At 29.2% G+C, this 20240-nt stretch overlaps 1 long non-coding RNA gene across 9 annotated transcripts in view; it reads left to right on the plus strand.

Annotated features, from left to right (window-relative positions):
- Positions 1-20240, plus strand: part of LOC142332115 (uncharacterized) — a 54699-nt gene that overhangs the window by 20044 nt on the left and 14415 nt on the right. For 6 of the 9 annotated variants that reach the window (XR_012758158.1, XR_012758166.1, XR_012758159.1 and 3 more), the window contains exons 2-5: positions 2500-2715; positions 10487-10579; positions 14469-14582; positions 19130-19317. This is a non-coding gene — a long non-coding RNA (uncharacterized LOC142332115). Of the gene's footprint in view, positions 1-2499; positions 2716-8416; positions 8701-10486; positions 10580-14468; positions 14583-19129; positions 19318-20240 lie in introns of those variants that run through there. The other 3 variants (XR_012758161.1, XR_012758162.1, XR_012758160.1) reach the window with 2 other exon arrangements.

The raw sequence follows: 20240 nt of genomic DNA on the forward strand, positions 1-20240 counted from the left end.
TTATAGACCTAGAAAAGGCTTTCGATAACGTAGACTGGAATAAAATGTTCAGCATTTTAAAAAAATTAGAGTTCAAATACAGAGATAGAAGAACAATTGCTAACATGTACAGGAACCAAACAGCAACAATAACAATTGAAGAACATAAGAAAGAAGCCCTAATAAGAAAGGGAGTCCGACAAGGATGTTCCCTATCTCCGTTACTTTTTAATCTTTACATGGAACTAGCAGTTAATGATGTTAAAGAACAATTTAGATTCGGAGTAACAGTACAGGGTGAAAAGATAAAGATGCTACGATTTGCTGATGATATAGTAATTCTAGCCGAGAGTAAAAAGGATTTAGAAGAAAAAATGAACGGCATAGATGAAGTCCTACGCAAGAACTATCGCATGAAAATAAACAAGAACAAAACAAAAGTAATGAAATGTAGTAGAAATAACAAAGATGGACCGCTGAATGTGGAAATAGGAGGAGAAAAGATTATGGAGGTAGAAGAATTTTGTTATTTGGGAAGTAAAATTACTAAAGATGGACGAAGCAGGAGCGATATAAAATGCCGAATAGCACAAGCTAAACGAGCCTTCAGTAAGAAATATAATTTGTTTACATCAAAAATTAATTTAAATGTCAGGAAAAGATTTTTGAAAGTGTATGTTTGGAGTGTCGCTTTATATGGAAGTGAAGCTTGGACAATCGGAGTATCTGAAAAGAAAAGATAAGCTTTTGAAATGTGGTGCTATAGGAGAATGTTAAAAATCAGATGGGTGGATAAAGTGACAAATGAAGAGGTATTGCGGCAAATAGATGAAGAAAGAAGCATTTGGAAAAATATAGTTAAAAGAAGAGACAGACTTATAGGCCACATACTAAGGCATCCTGGAATAGTCGCTTTAATATTGGAAGGACAGGTAGAAGGGAAAAATTGTGTAGGCAGGCCACGTTTGGAGTATGTAAAACAAATTGTTGGGGATGTAGGATGTAGAGGGTATACTGAAATGAAACGACTAGCACTAGATAGGGAAACTTGGAGAGCTGCATCAAACCAGTCAAATGACTGAAACAAAAAAAAAAAAAAAAAAAAGTAATGCTATAAACAATATTACTTTTTGTAAAACAAATCTCAGATATGATGGCTGACAATGGAGAGCCCATTAGTAAGGTATTTTCTTGAGTATAAAATTTATCATCAAACTTAAAATAATTCTGTTGGCAAATATTTCTAATAACGATAATATTATCAATAAATGAAGGGTCTTCATGATTTTGTATTAATTTATTTTTTATTATGTTGATTGTTTCATTTATGGGTGTGCTAGGAGTACATGTTACTTATGTCATAACTAACGATCCTGGTGTTATCCCCAATTTTTAAATCTTTTAATTTATTTACAAGTTTGTATTCATTCTTTATGTTATATTTATAATCCAAATTCATTTTGATTCTAAGTATTTTATTTATTATTTGAGAGATGATGTAAGAAGGGGCAGTTGTGAAATTAATTAAAGGTCGCATAGGTATATCATGTTATGTATTTTTGGTATTCCAGGTAATACTTTATATCTTTCACCAGAATTTTCATCCTTTACATCTTCACACTTGGCTTGTGAAATGATTCCGCTCACCTGATCTTTACTGACGACCATGTATTTACTCTTTTTGGTGTTTAGACTTGAGCCATATTTCTCACATGTCATGAAAACTTGATATAAGAATATTTACAAATATGCTGCTCATAGTATTTATTTGTTCCTTTTTTTAATTTTACCATTTTTTTAACAGTTCCATAAATGATTATTTTGTATTATCTCAATCATGCATCTTTTTCATCTCTCTTACTTATCTTTTCATTTAGGTGAGGTTCCTTTTATAACTCAACTTTTGTTACTTTCTATTCTTGTATCCAAGAGACTGAATAAAATTTTCTGTGTACTTTTACTCTTATTTCTGAATTTCTTCAAAATTCATTTTTTTTTAAATTTTAAAATAAGTAAAGAATATCTTTAATCAGTAAGATTTTGAAAGTTGTCTGTTGTCTTAAAAATAAACATAAAAATGTAATATTCCATTTAACCAACCATAAATGTATAATATTTTATAAAAAATATTATTATTGAATGTTTTTAAAAAATAAAATTTTTAAATGTAATATTTTTGAGATAATTTTCAATATCCTTTTTGTAATCTGTGAAAATTATTTACAGGTGCTAAGCAGATGTCCTGAAACTTTTATATCTCATAATACTGACGGCACATATTTTCCAAAAATACTTTCTTATTCGGTTTAGTCTCATTTCATTATTCTAGATAAATCCCTTCTGTACTGTGAAAAGACAGGATTCTGTATATTTCATTCTAAAAATTAAATGTGAATGCTAGTTTACATGTGCTGTAGCCAACCATTTCTCCACTGATTTTAAATGGTGTACAAAATTGATTGTTTTACAACAAAACATACTGTATTAATCTGTTATATCATTTTTGTTTTGTTTTATCAGGCTATCTGTTTCAGCTCTCTATTCTGGCTCTGTTGAACTGTTAAGCACCAGATTTATCAGAGGTAACATACAGAGTTGCTTTCTTTGAAAATAGTGGAGTTCACTACACTACACTACACTGTCAGTTCCTGTAATTATGGATTTGGAAGAAAAGGTTTAACCGATAATGAGGGAAAACTATGAAAGTGCTATTAGAAAAAAAATAATAAGCATAAGGTAAGAAAGAAGCATTATCAAATTCGGTACTCTTGTTGGTAAACGGTTTTTATACTTTTCATATTATTTTTCTGTACTGTTAAATTTTATTTTAAATTCTAATAACATAAAACGCATCTAGTACAGAATATTGAGGTAAGTCATACCTTAATCTTATCATGAAAGTAACTTTTTAGGATTCTCTATCCTCAGTCAGTTGAATTCATTTAATTCAACTGCATATTAAACAAAGATATTAAAAATTAGAAGTACTAAAATAAACCATATAATAACAAAGAAATGTTAAGTAACAAAATAAACATAAAACATATAGCGATTGAAAATGAATATGTTACTACTTTAATTAATAATATTATATTATTATAACTACCTTATAAACAATACATAACAAGACACAAAAAAGTGAAATCATATACATAAAGTGTTTATATACTAATTATATCATTGAAAACATTATTAAAACTTACAGTAAAGAAGTATTTAAACCAGCACGCAAACCTAATAACCATATAATTAGATATTTAAAAAACCCAAAATAATAATAATAAAATCAACAACTTGTGTGGAATTAATAAAATTAAATGTAAATGATTGTGATATTCACAAAGGAAAATCAAAAGATCCTTTAAAACTAATAAGTTAGTTTTTTCTAATATGGCAAACCATCTGATAACTAAAACATAATATTTCCGATGTAAATACAAATTTTTAAATATTAGAAATTAATAAAAATGACATAAAATTAATTATATTAGAAAAATATTACTTATATAAATAACAAACAAAATTTCAATTTGATAAACCATCTGACAGTATTTAAAGAATACGGTCTTATAAAAACAATGAAGCAGCACTCATGTAATACATTAATATGCAATTTTCATTATAACATTATAGTAATGTAACAGACATTTCACCATTTTTATAATATCTTTATTTAATATGCAGTTCAATTAAATGGATTCATCATGACTGAGGATATGGAATCCTGTAATAGTACTTTGATGATAAAATTATATTAATAGATGATTTTTATATTAATAGAATTTAATTTATATTTAATTTAATATACAGAGTTTGTAAAACAAAATTCTGTATAATGTTAGTAAGAAGATAATTAACTTTCTTTGAAATTTTTCACATTTGATTAACAAATGAGAAAAATTTATCGGTTAAAAAAAAAGTTTTAGAAAATTCATTATCTAGGAATTTCCACAACGGTTTTATGTTATCTTTTACATCTCCATCTGGTATCAGGTTACCTTATTCTGGATACCTTAATTATATTCAATTGGCTGCACCTTTACATAATATTCTACCAAGTAAAAACAAAATAAAAATTAGTAATAGGGGCTGAGGAGACACCGATTGGGATCGGCAAAGAGTCATAGGGGAAGACACCTGTCTTGTGATGATTCTGATTGCCATACCAACCTCTGTTCATAGCCATGATGGGCTTTACTGGAGATTGTCTTTTAGACCCTCTTAGCTTGATAACACAACACAGTCATCAATTCAGTCTCTGCCAGTATGCCATTGCTGGAAATACCTCAGCAGATATTTTCAACAGCTACAAGATTAGGAGAATAATTAATAGATTCGCAGAAGCACAATCCCCGCACCTTCTTCTAACACTGAAGGTTTTTGTCTACAGTTTGCCGGAGTTGAAAAAATGATAGCTGGGGGTCAGCTTGGAGTTTAACATCAAAGGGGGCATTAAAAAGCTGTTTTGGTTTGCTAGCAGATGATAAAATCCCTCCAGTGATTGGTCACAAACATATTGAACAGAAACATTATGACTTCATTGAAACTATTTTGGAGGATGAAGAGCATCCTGGCAATCATATTTTACAATGGTCTCCATTAACTATATTTTTGTCTCTCTCTCTCTCACTCCCCCCTCTCTCTCTCTCTCGTACACACACGCGCGCGTGCACACACACACACACACACACACATATATATATGTATATTACACACACACACATATATTATAAAATCTTTTTAATGATATTTGGTGTGATATCAGGTTCTGATTTTTACCTGTTTGTAACAGAACGCAAGGTTAGCGAGAGTTTATTATTTCCCTACTAATTGCAGAACCTGGACAAGTATCCCTTGCTGGTGTGTCATTCTTTTATCGGGTGGGTCATTATTTATTTAGTGTGCGGTTATAGATTTTATGTATTTTATTTATGGACGGATTTTGTATTTGCGTTCTGGTCCTTTAAACCATTGAGAAATAATTGACTGGGGCTGATCGTGGGAGACTAGGTGTATATGAGCTTCGTACTCCCTGCATAATTACCTTTCATTCTGTCCTCTGGAGTCCTTTCGGTGCTAGCGCCTTTCAGCCTAACAGGAATTTGCCTTCTGGAGACCCTAGTGTTTGGAGGAAGCAATGTGTGCTCCCCTTTATTACCAGTTTGTAAAAGTCCTAAAACTAAATACAAGTAAGATCTCATTTACAGAAATACTTTGGTCTGATTCTGCAGTTTATTAATGGTTAAACAGTTTTAGAAAATATAAAATACACAATCTTTTCGGTGTATCCCTTTGTCGGATTGAAACAAAATTTAACCCTGTGTACAAGTAAAACATATTGGGGGAATAGTATATGTTAAAACTTATTTTTTTTAAATATAAGACTAACAGTTACAACTTGTCATGAGTTTACAACATATGAGTAATGCTTAGCATAATTTTTTAACCCCGATAGTTATTTACAACCCCTGACGTAGGAGTTGAAATGGTAAAAATGTGATTTGCTTGAGAATTCATAACGTCATTGGTATTGAACCTATAACAGCAAAAATAGTGTCATTAAAAGAAAAAAAAAAAAAAAAAACTTACAATTCCTAACTTAGTTTTATGAATTCTAACAATAGATTAAAATTATACAGTTTACAGGGAACTATTTAATTTTTTTTTGTTTATAATGAAGAGGCAAGTTCATTGTTATAATTAATTTTTAAAAAAATACCTTATACCAAAAACGTTATTTGGTTCTATCATATCGTAGATGAATAAATTTTCAACATTTGGAAAAAATTATTATGTTTGTACATAGTGTAGAACAACAGATATAATTGATCTAGTTCATGAAAGCATGGAAAAAATAAATATGTGGAAAACAACAAAATAAAACTAACTGAACAGTATTTAAACACTAAAGTTCTCTCTGGATCAGAACTGCCCTACACCATTTGTTACATCTTCCTGCTCTCATTATGATGTTTCACATCAAAACTTTTTTTTTTTTAATGTGTTCCACTTTATGTTTCAGAGGTATATATACTTACACCAGAAAACATAAAATGTGTTTACATAAAACCATAATTATGTATAACAGCCGTACATAACAAATGCGTACGAATAAATAAAAAATAAGATGCTAACAGTATTACTATTTTCCAGTGATTCCTGTACTTCTGTGCTGTGAGTCTAACTTCTGCTCAGCATCATTACTGGTAATGGCTGTCCAGGGACAGCAGCAGGTCGGTTGAGGGTCAGCCATTGTAGGGATCCTAAGTAATATCCTGATTGCAGTAGCTTAGCTTTCTATCTTGTCAACAGGGCATCTGGGGATTTTGATCCAGGTTAGGAGGTTGGATGGCTGTGTGAATTGCCAGCCCACACTGCTTTAATGATACTGGCCCCAAGAATTATGGAATTAAAAATTACTTAATTAATTAATTTTATTTAATTATTTAATTAAAAATCGTAGGCAGTTATGATTTTTTAATCTAATACACATATTACTATTTTTATTCACTTAATTTATTGTATAATATTTAGAAAATTGTTTTTAATTTTCATTTTGCAAGGTTTACATTAATACAAAACATGAGAATTTTTATTAATGAATTTCAATAAATATTAGTTGCACATACAAGTTGGAAATTGAAGATGATAGGCCTACTGTATCATTAGTTCAAAGTTACATTTTTAGGAATGTTCTTTATATTTCTTATTTACTGGTGCTACAGCGAAAAGATAATGTAGTTAAATTTTCATAATCGGTTATCTGGTGAGTGTCTAGATAACTTACTGTTTCCTTCCAGCCTATCAAAGCAAATACATTGAAAGTGATACAATATAGTACATTTGTTTAAAATTCTTTTTTTATATATTAGATATTACAATAGCCTGATGCAATACCCAAACATCTGGGCTACAGCCAAAATTTTTTAAAAATATGGCCAGAAATACAACAGAAATCACCTATTACTTTACAAAAAAAATCCAAAAAAAACATATTTTTAGTATTTTATTTGTGTTTCACATAATTTATCTGTATTGAAAATAATTTACCCTCCCGCCACTCATAGGCGATTATATAAAAGCCAAATGGCACAGCAACTGATTATGCAGGGCTCTGGGGACCATCACCACAGATTCCCTGACCACCTCCTGCCAGGCAGAGCCGACTTCATCGAAGACCTGCTTACAGACCTGACAGCCCTTTTCAGGGCTACCCCACCAAACATACACTAACGGTCCTTTTTAGGGCCACCACTCCAAAAATCTGAAGAGCTTTTTTCAGGGCGACCATGACATTCTAAGGTGCCATGTGCCTTCAAAATCATTCGGCGATAATATGAAAGGTATTCTGGATGAATATAGCAAGATTCTTAAATTTAAACCACAACCAGTCCTACTTAAGTGTTAATTGACATAACTAGCTTTACAGTAACTCTATACTAAATGTAGGAAATTTATTAGAAACCATAATATCAGTGGAATTTAAGTAAAAGCTCTGAAAACATTTATAAATGATATATACTGGCTTCAAAAAGATTGGTTTGTCATTGTCATCAGGGTTTACCATAGTAATGTTAACCATTAACATAATGTTAACCATAAGGTAAGGTAACCTTACCTTATGTGAAGTGGTAAAAGAATGTTGAAGTAAATAAAGGTGGGTGATGACCTATTATAAACAATGCATTTTGTTAAGTATGAGGACAAAGTAAATTATAATCTTAAGAAAGTTATGATCAGCACAAAAAAGAATGGAATATTTCGTCATCAATGTAACAGGGATTTGTTGATTAAGGAGGATGGATCTTAGGTTAACATATTGGATGCAGAACCTTATGATCTTTAAATCGAATCTTTACGATGAATAATGATTCAATAACAACAAAAAAAAGAAAAAAATATAAGTTTTTAATGAATTAAAATTTTATGTACTTTTCATTAAGTGTAATGTAATTTAATAGGCGTACAAGGAAGTGATCAGATTTTTCATTGTTATTTCTCTTCCTGTCATTTCAATCGCTTGAATTATGTGATTTCTGTAATTTTTGCCTCCAGTGTTTTTAATTTCTTTGGCTCTTTGGTTTATTGCTGCTTCTAATAGTTTAATTCCTAAATCTTTAAGGTACTTCGAACGATGTTAATCACTTCCGAATTGCTACTTTGTTAAAGTATACTTTGCATTGTAAATTACTTCGTATTGTAGTTATTACTTTGCCTTGTATATTTCAAAATATTTTGAATTCACTCATTTTAGATTAGGTACTGTTGACACTACAAATGCTCACTAGTAACTGTTAACCGATAACCTAAAAACAAACTAAGTTAGGTAACTTCATAACCTAAAATCAAATTTATTTGCCTATTATCCTAGAAGAACCTTGATTTCTATAGGTTAACCCCCCTGGTTGATCTAGTAGTGAAAACATGTCTTCCCAAATCAGCTGATATGAAAGTTGAGAGTTCTAGCGTTCAAGTCCTAGTAAAGGCAGTTACTTTTATACGGATTTGAATACTAGATCGTGGATAACGGTTTTCTTCAATGGTTGGGTTTCAATTAACCACACATCTCAGGAATGGTCGTCGAACTGAGACTGTACAATACTACACTTGATTTACACACTCATACATATCATCCTCTGAAGTAATACCTGAATGATAATTCCCGGAGGCTAAACAGGTAAAAGAAAGAAACTTTACTGACTTGGATCCTTCGTGACTCAGGTAAGAAATCTTTCTCTCCAAGCTGTTTATTACAAAAAATATGACATACTTTTTGCCAATTGTGATTGAATCCTGTTCTTAATGTTTAATTGTAAAATACCTAAAAGGTTAAAAACTTTTGAAAATGAATAATTGAAAAAAATAATAATTGTGATTTTTGGGATCATGTGGACCCGAGCTTTGTACTCTGAGTGTTAATATTGTATTTCAAAAAATTAACACAGCCATTCTCAAAAACAAGAAACATTTTCTGATAGGTTTATTAGAAAAAGTGAAAATTAAAGCCATCATTCTGTTAACTGTTGGCAATAATGAGGGACATTATTATTCTGCAATAACTATATCTGAGAACATCATTACTTTCAGACATAGTAACTCTGACTGATCCCTGTTGCACTTGTTGCTTACATGTATCACAATTGAAATTTTTTATATGTAAAATGAATTTCTGAAAACATCTTTTCTTAGACATAAAATAACAAGGTTGGAGTAATTTAATTTTTTTTTCACTTTCGAATGAAAATTTGAACCTAGACTGATCCAGGAGGAATCATATAACCTCTCACTATTTGTTTTAGAAGAATTTTACAGAACTTTCTCAGCAGATCGAAAGTGGATGCTAACTCTTTTGAAGATCACTTTTATTTACTGTTAGTGTATGACTTTACTGCAATACAAATTTACAACATATATGTTGTTAAGAAGGATTTAAAGCCTGGTTTTACTTGTAGTTACTTCAGCCTGTTAGTTTGATCTTATAAGCATTCCAGAAATTTATTCTGTGTGAGCTTTATTGGCAGTTGGCATATAGTGGTTATTATTGAAAATGCATTTGGACACGTTTCCCAATTTTCTATACTTTCTGTAGCTTGTGTTGAAAAATGTATTTAAAAAAAGTCTATTACAATTATCTTTGACTATTAAGCACGTGAGTTTGATAGTGAGTTTTTGTTGTCTATTTCCGATTGTTTTTGATGATTGTTAATATATGAGTATATAAATACATGCACACAAACAATCCCTATTCTCCTGTAACTGGACAGCTCTGTGCAACTACGTCTTTACAATAACTTTGACAAAGTGCACAACACAAGAAAATATTAAATAAATATTTTTTTTCTCTTTAGGAACATACTGATGTGACCTAATGACAAGTAGCTTTTGAATGTGATGTATTGGCTTTGATAATATTGCTATTTGTTTCTTTCCACTTCAAAAAAGAAATGAATGCGGTTGGAAAAATTAATCTATTGCAGGAATCATTAGTAAGAAAAAGTAAAATTTGCTGTTAACACGCTCAAGAAAGATTGCTGTTTTCTAATATTGTCATTTTTAATATATTTAGTCCTCCAACTTAAAGTAAATTTATTCTACATACATTGTGTAGTATTCTCTAACAATTTCATTTTAATTAATGGATTATTTTACAACAAAAATACTTTATAACCTGTTAATGTTAATTATATGAATTGTTATAATATTACTATTAAGAATTATAGTTGTTATTTAATTATATTTATCTGTTAATGAAGTATAAAATTTATTAATGTGATACATAGTGGATGTGATGGCATTCATTTTATTTTTCTAATTTAACATTCATTCCAAGTAGTTAGTATTAATACAGATTACTGAATGGCCAAATAGAATTTCATATTATAGTATCAGTATAATAACTGGGTTACAAATATGTGAATATTAATTTAACCACTTTATTTTAGTCTAATAATTAATTTTAAATAAATTTTTTATACAATACAAATTTTTTGTTCTGTTTCATTTTCAGAATGGAAATGACTGTTTGTCTGCAAAAAAATATTGTTTAGTTTGTGGAGTTGAAGTGAAAACTGGAAATATATTTGGAAGTTCATTTGCAAATGTAAGACTTAAAAAAATTTATCTAAGTTATATTCAAAATATCACTACCAATTTCTTTTGTCTCCACTAAATTTATTAAAATGAAGAAGAGGAATATTTTAGTACAGTAATTTCAAACAATACATTTTGAGTAAAAGGATATCAGGACTGGCAATATAACATAAGCAAGTTGAAAGAGTCAGTACAGATTAGAAAATGTATAAGAGCCTACTTACTTACACTGAAATTTTAGGATGCTGGCTGTAATACAGAGTGGAAAAAAGATTAACAGGGTTTTAAAGCTACTTAATATATCTAATCTTAACTTACAATAATAAATCACAGGTAAAATGAAAGAGTAACTCTTTAAGTTTTTTGTAAGTATTCAATGTGAGCACGTTTTATCATGCAGCCCACATATTACTACTGATAGGAGAGTTTGTTCCATACTTTAATCAGCGTGTCTGAAGTGATAAGGATCTTGTATATGTGCCTCTGCTACCTAATAAACCCATCCGACTTGGAATTCAGGTTGAAGCAGATGTCGTTTCTATTACTCCAGACATGCTGATTAAAGTATGGAACAAACTCTTCTATCGGTAATATGTGGGCCATGTGATAAAAAGTGCTCACATTGAATATTTCAAAAAAACTAAATTGGATGGGTTTATTAGGTAGCAGAGGCACATATACAACATCCTGATTAAAACCCCAAAGAAAAAAATCAAATGGGTGGAGGTCTGCACGTCTTGGAGACCACTGAAAACAAGCTCTTTTATTGGGTCCATGCTGACCAATCCAGCAGTTGGGGAAAATATCATTCGACTGATCCCAGACAGGGATACATCTGATCCCAGATAACTAAAGAATATATGGAACTTGCAAGTGTGCTTCAAGTTATATAAGCAACATAACTGAAAAAAAAAGTTTAATAATATTGCTACATATTTTTATTGATATTGTCGTAGAAAACTTTTGTGAGATTTTTATAAACCTTAAAATATTTTTAAAGCAAAAGCTCTAGAAATGATAAAGTACCAGTGGCTATAGTTGTATTTATTTAGTAACTTTGTGTAGTGAAACACTGGATGTAGTTTTCATGTCACAATAAAACTGTTAGTTTTATGGAAAAGTAAAATAATTACTAAACAAAGCTGAGTAATGATTTGGTGTAATCATTTTTATTTATTAACTTCATTCACTCATTTTTTTTTGTTTATGTTTTTATCAAAGTTATCAGAAATAACTTGCTGTTCAAAGAGTGTAGTTCTACTATTTCTTTTAAAGTAGTAATAGTATTAACTTTATCATTATATTTTTTTTTACCATTAACTGATATCTTATGTAATAGTCTTTGATTTCATTTTAGAATGGCAGTAACTCTTACCAAAATGGAGGACTTTTTTTTCCACCGCATACTCAACAAAGTTCTCAAGTATGTGTTGGAAAAAACTCTTATTCCGAAAACAGAAATGAAAATGGATTTGTAAATTCACGTGGATGCTATGCTACAACAGAATACTAATTAAGAAGAAAATTAAGGAGGGAGAATATGAAAATATGTACATCAGTAGAAAATGATTCCTACTAATAACGTTAAAGAAATGATTCTACTCTTGATAATAATTTTGAAATACAGGTCCCTAGATAGCCAACCGTACTCTTCCTTGATAAATTCAAATTAATTGGTATCGACATAATTTCATAAAAATCAATTCATCCATTTTAAAGATTACAAGGAAAACATCAGACAAAAAAGGCAAAAAAATAAGGTTTATTAGCTTGTACCCTTGAGTAAAATAATATAATTGCCTAGATAGACATAGAGCTAAAATGGCTCAGCTGTTGAAATATTTACCAGAGCACAACCCTGGTTTGTTTTTACAGGTTTTATATAAACAATAAAAAGCCTTTTGTTGTTTATTAAAGCATTTCCTGCATTGCTTTTTTTTATTTAATCATGTTCTTTGGGCTTTATAGTGCAGTGTCCTCTGTGCTGCAGTGTGGTGTGTTAGGTTATTGACTCTTGCTATTACTATCAAATGGAAGAAGCGATTCAGCAGCCAGCTAAAAATCATAGTGAAATTTCTTTTGTATTTTTATAAAGTAACTGGCTATTGACCAGCACAATCTGATGAACGTGAAGGAACATTTTTTACTTAACATTAAGTGTTTTATGTTCCTTTAGATAGTAAGAAAATAACTGATCTCCACAATCCACACCTTTCATAAAGTCTGTAGTTCACACTTAGAAGTGATGTATGTTGTTTTTTTATGACACTTAAGTAAAAAAATGACCATACCATTTTTGAGTATATATGATTAACTTTTCTTACAACTTTATATTTATTAGTCATTATTCCATTAGCATATTATGTTGCGGTTTAGTCTTCTTACATTTTGAACTTCACTGCAGGTAGGTTCTGTAACCTATCTATAATTTTTTCCATCACAATTATTAATCTTAAATATTAGCCTGTGGTTCCATGAGAGAATACATTGTCATCCTGTAGTTATCTGTTTTGTTTTTTCTATATTCTACTGCACTTGCATACATAATCACCATAAAACCATCACCCCATAGAAGTAAGTTCTTTAGTAAAACAGTAAGTCTCGAGCATTTTATTGTTCATGCATTACTTTAAAGATGATTGTTTAAAGCATTACTTTATGAAGATGATGTGTGACATTATATCCTTTTTTATGAATTGTAGACATACCATAATTATAATTAATCAATAGAGATTCATAAACCGGAAAAACATTACCAATTAAATAAGTGATGCATCTTGTAATAGTCTTGAAAGTTGTTTATCCTTTATCGTTTCAGTAGGAAAGAAAAGACCAGTATACGTAGTAGTAGTAGTAGTAGTAGTAGTAGTAGTAGTACAACTACTGTCAGTTCTTTAAAGCGTGTATTATACATGATTTTTTGGGTCTTTGGCAGCAATTTGTGATCCGTATGTATTAGTTTTGTTACAAATATTTTCAATAAAATATCTTGTGAACTGTTGTAATAGTTGATTGATTGCGTGTCTGCAGCAAATATAAAAAGAAGAAATTTTTTTCTCTGGAAAATGGGATATTTATAATGACCTGGTTCTGGGTTATTACCCGTCAATGTGATATACAACTTAAAAGAGTAATGTATGATAGGAAATATGACAGAAAAATTTCTATTTCAGAAAAAGCAATAAAACATGATACTGATTAAGAAGGGAAGAGTAATTTCATGCATTATAATAGTTCAGGAATAAGATATGTATGACCTCTGGTAGGTTATAATAGATTATTCACTGAGTGCAGGGGCTCACATTTTATGAAAATTTGTTTCATGGTTATTAGACTATGGTCACTAAACCTGGGTTATATATTCTAGTTACTGGACTTACCCAAAGTTATCCGTTCAGAATATAATTTTAACTTTCATTCAGAAAAGAAAGTTTGTTACCGTCACTGATGCCATAAATGTGTCAGAAAGGTTATGTGTCATAAGTTCTAAGAAAGGTTATTAAGTTCTAAGAATTTTTGAGACAAGCTTCCTTAGTTGGCGAATAGAAATCCCGTAGAATTGACTTTGAGTTTACTGAGCGATCCTGGATATTGTTCATGGTTGCAAATTAACAAAAAGTACCAGTAACCATACCTCTTTGAGTGCATCCCTAGGTAACTGACAGAGAGAAGCTCATCAGATATCCACAATTTGTAGGCATGCATGACAGCATTTTCATCTGTAAACCATATTACTCTACTCCAGAATTTATAATATTCTGAACCTTGAAAAAAATCCATACACATGAACAGTTAAACTTAAGATATTATGAAATAATTATAAAAATATAAAATAAAATTACAATTATAAAATTTCTTATAATTTTATTTTATATAATTCTTTTTTGTTTTATTTTAAGAGTGGAGATTGTGGTTGCAACTCAAGAGAGGTTTATGATTTGTGTGAAAATGGAAATGGGTATGAAAATGGATATGTAAACGAATGTAAATCGGCAGCAAATTCATATTTAAAGGTAAGACGCTACAATGTTAGATTAATATGGTAACAATAAGCTAAATATTATAAGTAACTTTTTTTTAAAGCAAAGAAGTTATAAAAATGTAGAGAATGACAAGTATATGAAAACTTTTAAGCTGTTTATAAATTATTAGAAATAGAAGTGTGGAATTAAGAGATATGTAAATTAAATAACAAACACATATTCATCATGGAAATATATCCTTGGGTTCTGCATCAGTTGCTGTGTTTGTTATTTATTTAATACATGTTTTTTGCATTACCTTAATTGCTCTTTCACCATGCAGTTAATAAAGGAAAATATACCCTCGGCTTCTGCAATTAATACTCATAGTTTATTTAATGTATTTTATTATAACATCTACTATATACTGTTGATAACATCATCATTAGTTCAGGATTCCACAACTGCAATCTTAATGTATCTAAAGTTAGCTAGTCGAAATCCCAAACAACAAAATATTTCATATAAAGTAATAAAATACAATAAAATTTATAGATGCAACAGTTTATTTTGCAGGTCAATCAGTATATATCTGCTAAACAAATTAAATGATGTGAAAGATAATGCGAAGGTGGATTATATTTTTTTGAAGTTCATTAATCATATCCTAAACACCTCTGCAAGTCGACCTCTGTGGTGCGACTGGTAGTAGCGTTTCGGTCTTTCATCCAGAGCCTCGGGTTTGAATCCCGGTCAGACATGGCATTTTCACATGCTACAAAAATTTTCATTCATCTTATCCTCTGAAGCAACATCTAATAGTGGTTCCGAAGGTTAAAAAAAACCTACATGAACACAAAAATTAACTCACACCAAAGAAAAAGTCCATTCCCAACAGTATGATTTCTCCGTTTGTTAGTGATGACAAACGTGTAGAGTATAAAAAATTATTGTGCACTGTAGATGATAAAAGCAAATATGTCCTACATTATAGAACTTTAAAATTATACCTTCAACAGGGGTTAGTGCTGTTGAAAATACATTGAGCTGTTTGTTTTAATCAATCTCCATGATTGAAAGATTGTTGAGAAAAATTTCAACACGTAGTGTGGTACAAAAGATAAGATTGAAAAACGTATATAAACTACTAATCAGCAGTGTTTATTGAAAAACTATTAATAATTTAAGAAAACGAATCAATATGTGTTTAGGTAATGACAAAGATACGTTTAAAATACTACACATAAGTCCAAGAGTATTAAATTTATGGAAACTATATGGTTGGAGTATCAATGTTGAAAATATAATTATTTTCTTCAACCTAATGTAGGTTAAATATGGATTTATCCTGCATTAGGTTTAATCCATACTAAACCTATATGTAGGTTTAATCATAATGGATTTGGCTAAATTAATCATGTATGATTATCGCTACAACCACTTTTTACCAGATTTCAATAAAATCTTTACTTTCATCGGCTGAAAGAGCTGGGTGGTTGAATGGTGAAAATAAAATTTACACGAACAATGATGGTAATTTTACTTTGTGTATACCATTATCAATGTTGATGGGTTTTGTTGAAGATTGTAAAAAAGTAATCATAAATAATAGACAAGAATAGAGAATCTTGTAAAGCTGCATGAAACCAGTCAAATGATTGAATTCATATTATTCAAGTAGGCAAGTTTTAGAATATTTAAAACAAATTGTTACAGGCTAAAGATATAAATGGGTTAATTAAATGAAAGAACTGGCATTAGTAAGAGAATCTTGTAAAGCTCTATGAAACCAGTCAAATGATTGAATTCATATTATTCAAGTAGGCAAGTTTTAGAATATTTAAAACAAATTGTTACAGGCTAAAGATATAAATGGGTTAATTAAATGAAAGAACTGGCATTAGTAAGAGAATCTTGTAAAGCTGCATGAAACCAGTCAAATGATTGAATTCATATTATTCAAGTTGGCAAGTTTTAGAATATTTAAAACAAATTGTTACAGGCTAAAGATAAAAATGGGTTAATTAAATGAAAGAACTGGCATTAAATAAAAATACCATGACAACAATAATACTTTGCATTACATATCTTGAAATAATATTAACTGATTATAGAAAAGCCACTACAATTAACAATATTTTGTATTACAAAATACAATATTACTAACTCAATTAAGTTTTACATTTTTTACAAAAAAAAAAGTATATATATATATATATATATATATATATATATATATATATATAAATAAATATATAAATAAATGGTTCAACTGGTTTTTACTGTAAAAAAGCAAAGTTGAATAAAAAAAAATGTTCCAAGAGCTGACTGGATATGCTTTGTAATTGATTTATAATAGTTTTACAAAGATTTCTTAAAAGATAGCACTAGGTTCTTACAGAGGTGTTCATAAGTTTCCATATGAAGGAAAAAATTTATTTTTCTTATGTATGAAAAACTTACGGCATTACATGTTCTTCAGCAGTGGAGGACATGCATTGAAACATGTTTTCAAAACAATGGTAGTTATGGAGAACATATTATACAAATAAAAATGGTTTTCATAAAAAAAAAGTGTATTTTTCTATTTAAAGATTTATGGGATACCTGTATAATATTATTCTAACAATTTATTGATTTTTATTCACTTCTTTTTTATAATAATAGTCATTAATAAAATATAACAAGCTGCAAGATGATATTCGACATGTATGATACAGTTTACGAATGGTTTAAAATCTATATTTTATAATGTTACTAGTAGTGACGAAGCTACTCTTACAGTAGATGAAAATTATTATTAATAAAAAAAAAAAAAAAAAAAAAAAAAAAAAATAGAATTAACTTTCTTTTCTTTATTTAGGTCTAACAAAAAGTTTCAGGAACAAGTTCCCGTATAATTACTGATGACTGTGGAGATTAAGTTGAAATGAAATAAAAAAATATAATGAAAAATTTTAGGTGTGTCCACTGAACAGAGCATGTTTTAAATTTGATTTTTTACATTCAACGGGCCAATCAAATATGCTCGTTACAGCCGAGGGCTTAGTACTTCCAAGTTGCCACCTCGTAACCATAAATTGTTACGTTGTCATTACCTTCTATTATAACACAAAAAATATACTGTATACCTAAGATGAAGCTGTTTTAAAATAAAATATCAATGTTTTTTATTATAGACTAATAAATAAAATTTAGAAGTAATACAATTTTTGTTGCTTTTAAACAAAAACTGTTAGTGTTCATTGAATTAACAACAAAATGGTAATCAGTGTGCAGTAAAACTTACCAAAATCATCAAGGAAAGTAACAAATGAAAACCACACAAAGTTTCTATTTCACACATTTTTACGTACAAACTCTATTTATTAAATCTAAAAAATCACTTATAAAAAAAAATTATTTTTAAAACAGTCTAACCATCTGTTGCTACAAACGAAAACTGTGTAGCTGAGATTTATAGTGAATTTTTAAGCCTGCATTTTTAAAACTGGACCACTGATAAGTAGATTTTTACTTCTTTTCACATTAAACCATAAGAGGGCACTAGATAAGTTGTCTTTGTCCCGTAGCTTGAGTCTTTTTCCTTGCGAGTGATTTTTTCAAAAGCACTCGTAAGTTTCTTGTAACTCTTCCATACTGTTGAAACTGTGGATGAAGAAAGTCCATGTTTTTTGCAAACAACTGAATTTGATAGGCCTCGTTCCAGTTCTTGGACAATTTGGATTTTATCACTCACGATACAGTGTTTTAACTGATTATACGGTATGGTGTTGTATTTTTAAACTGAAAATTATGACTACTGAATTTACCAGCGGGGTAGGACAGGTAAAATTTATCTTTAACCACATCCCTCTTCAGACTTTAACTTAAATATTTTAAAATGTGCAATACAGTTTGTTTTGAATTTTGCAAACAGAAAAACCCGAGTAATTAAAATACTTGTACCAGCCTTTGTAATATCACAATGGAACTTATACTGTACATACTTGAATTGTACATACTGTAAAACATCCTGTTACAAACCTTTATTTCACCCTTCAGACCAGACCTGAAAAAGCCTAAGATAAAATGTCACAATTTTTACATATAAATCGTAAATGTATATTTTGTAAATGATGAAATGGAATTTCCCCTGCGTTGAGATTATTTGGTTATTTAACTTTTTTGAATTACAGTATTTAAAAAAATGAAAATTCTCATAATAACCAAGTTTATGATGCATTGATACCTTGCTAAAAGCAAGTTTATTTATCATTAGTAAGATAGAAAACCAAACAAATCCTGGAATTTTACTTGTTACACCCAAGTTCTCGTTATAAACGAGCTCATTATTCACTATATATAAATAAATGAATTTTTTTATTTGTTATTTAGATTGTAATAATAAAAATTAAATGATCACTACTAAATACTTAGATAAACTAAGTAGTCACCAGGTGGATTTAAGTCAAGATACTAATAAAACTTTTCAGTCTATTCAAGCTTCTTGGATCCTGTTAAAAATATACTCTAGCTGATCGAGTAAAAATAAACAACTAAATAATACATACTATACAAAAATTCTGATTTTTAAAATAGTTATTTTTTGATTTTAGATGTGAAATTACAAACTGGATAAAATTTCTATAGATGACAATGATGAAGCTAATGTGAGACTGCATGTAACAATGCTGCCATACATTTATGTGCTACGGAGGTGTAATTTTCTATATTAATCTGATTTTTATAGAGTAAAAATGGCAAACTACGTTACAGTTTCTGTTTACTTCTCAAATTAAGTTTAGTAAGTTAAAAAAAATTAATTTTTTAAAATTAAAATTTTTACTGATTTTTGTTTTTATTTTAAGAACTGTCATTTAAAACATGCTAGATGGCTGATATTTCTAGAGCATGTACCTGGAACAAAAAATTATGTAACTCTGAAATCATGTCCATCTAAATGTGTCTAAGATATGATTTCCTACTTGATTATTATGTTGCATAAAACCAAAAAGCAATCTCTCCATAAAGACTATAAAAAGCCAGATTAAAAAAAAACTTACATCGATCAATATTTTTAACAACTAGAATGTAATACAAGTGATTTTACTGTGGTTCTTTAATACAGTATCCCTTAAAAAAATATTAAAGACCCTTCAACAAAATAATACTTTATACAAGGTGAATAACATTAAGACTTAACTTTCAAAACATAAAAAAAATATAAATTTTCATATCATTGATTTTACATCAATGACAATAAGTGTAATAAAAAAACCACTTACAATAAATTTCTAAAGGAAAACTCTCAAAATGTTGAAATTGTAGGAGAAATAAGTATGTAATTACAAATTATTAACATTTTACAATGACCCGTAACAAATATTATTATGATTATGTTTCACTAATACTCATAGTACATTTATATTGATGTCACTGGAAATAATTTGTTAAAAATTGTACTGAATCCTAAAGCTACAGCTTATACAAGTGTGTGCCGAAACACAAAAATTCATGCGTGTATTTATAAAAATTTCATGCATGATTTTTTTTTTTACTATTAATAATAAAAATATATAAATTAACAGTATATGTATAAAATGTTAACAGTAGCACTTTTTACCATTAACTGCACAAAAATTTCCTTATATAATTATTTCAAAATTATACCGACACAAGGTGACTATGATCTTATTCATCCTCATTCCACTGCGTTCTTTGATTATA

Source organism: Lycorma delicatula, chromosome 11 (genome assembly GCF_047948215.1).
Source record: "Lycorma delicatula isolate Av1 chromosome 11, ASM4794821v1, whole genome shotgun sequence".
Lineage (NCBI taxonomy): Eukaryota > Metazoa > Arthropoda > Insecta > Hemiptera > Fulgoridae > Lycorma > Lycorma delicatula.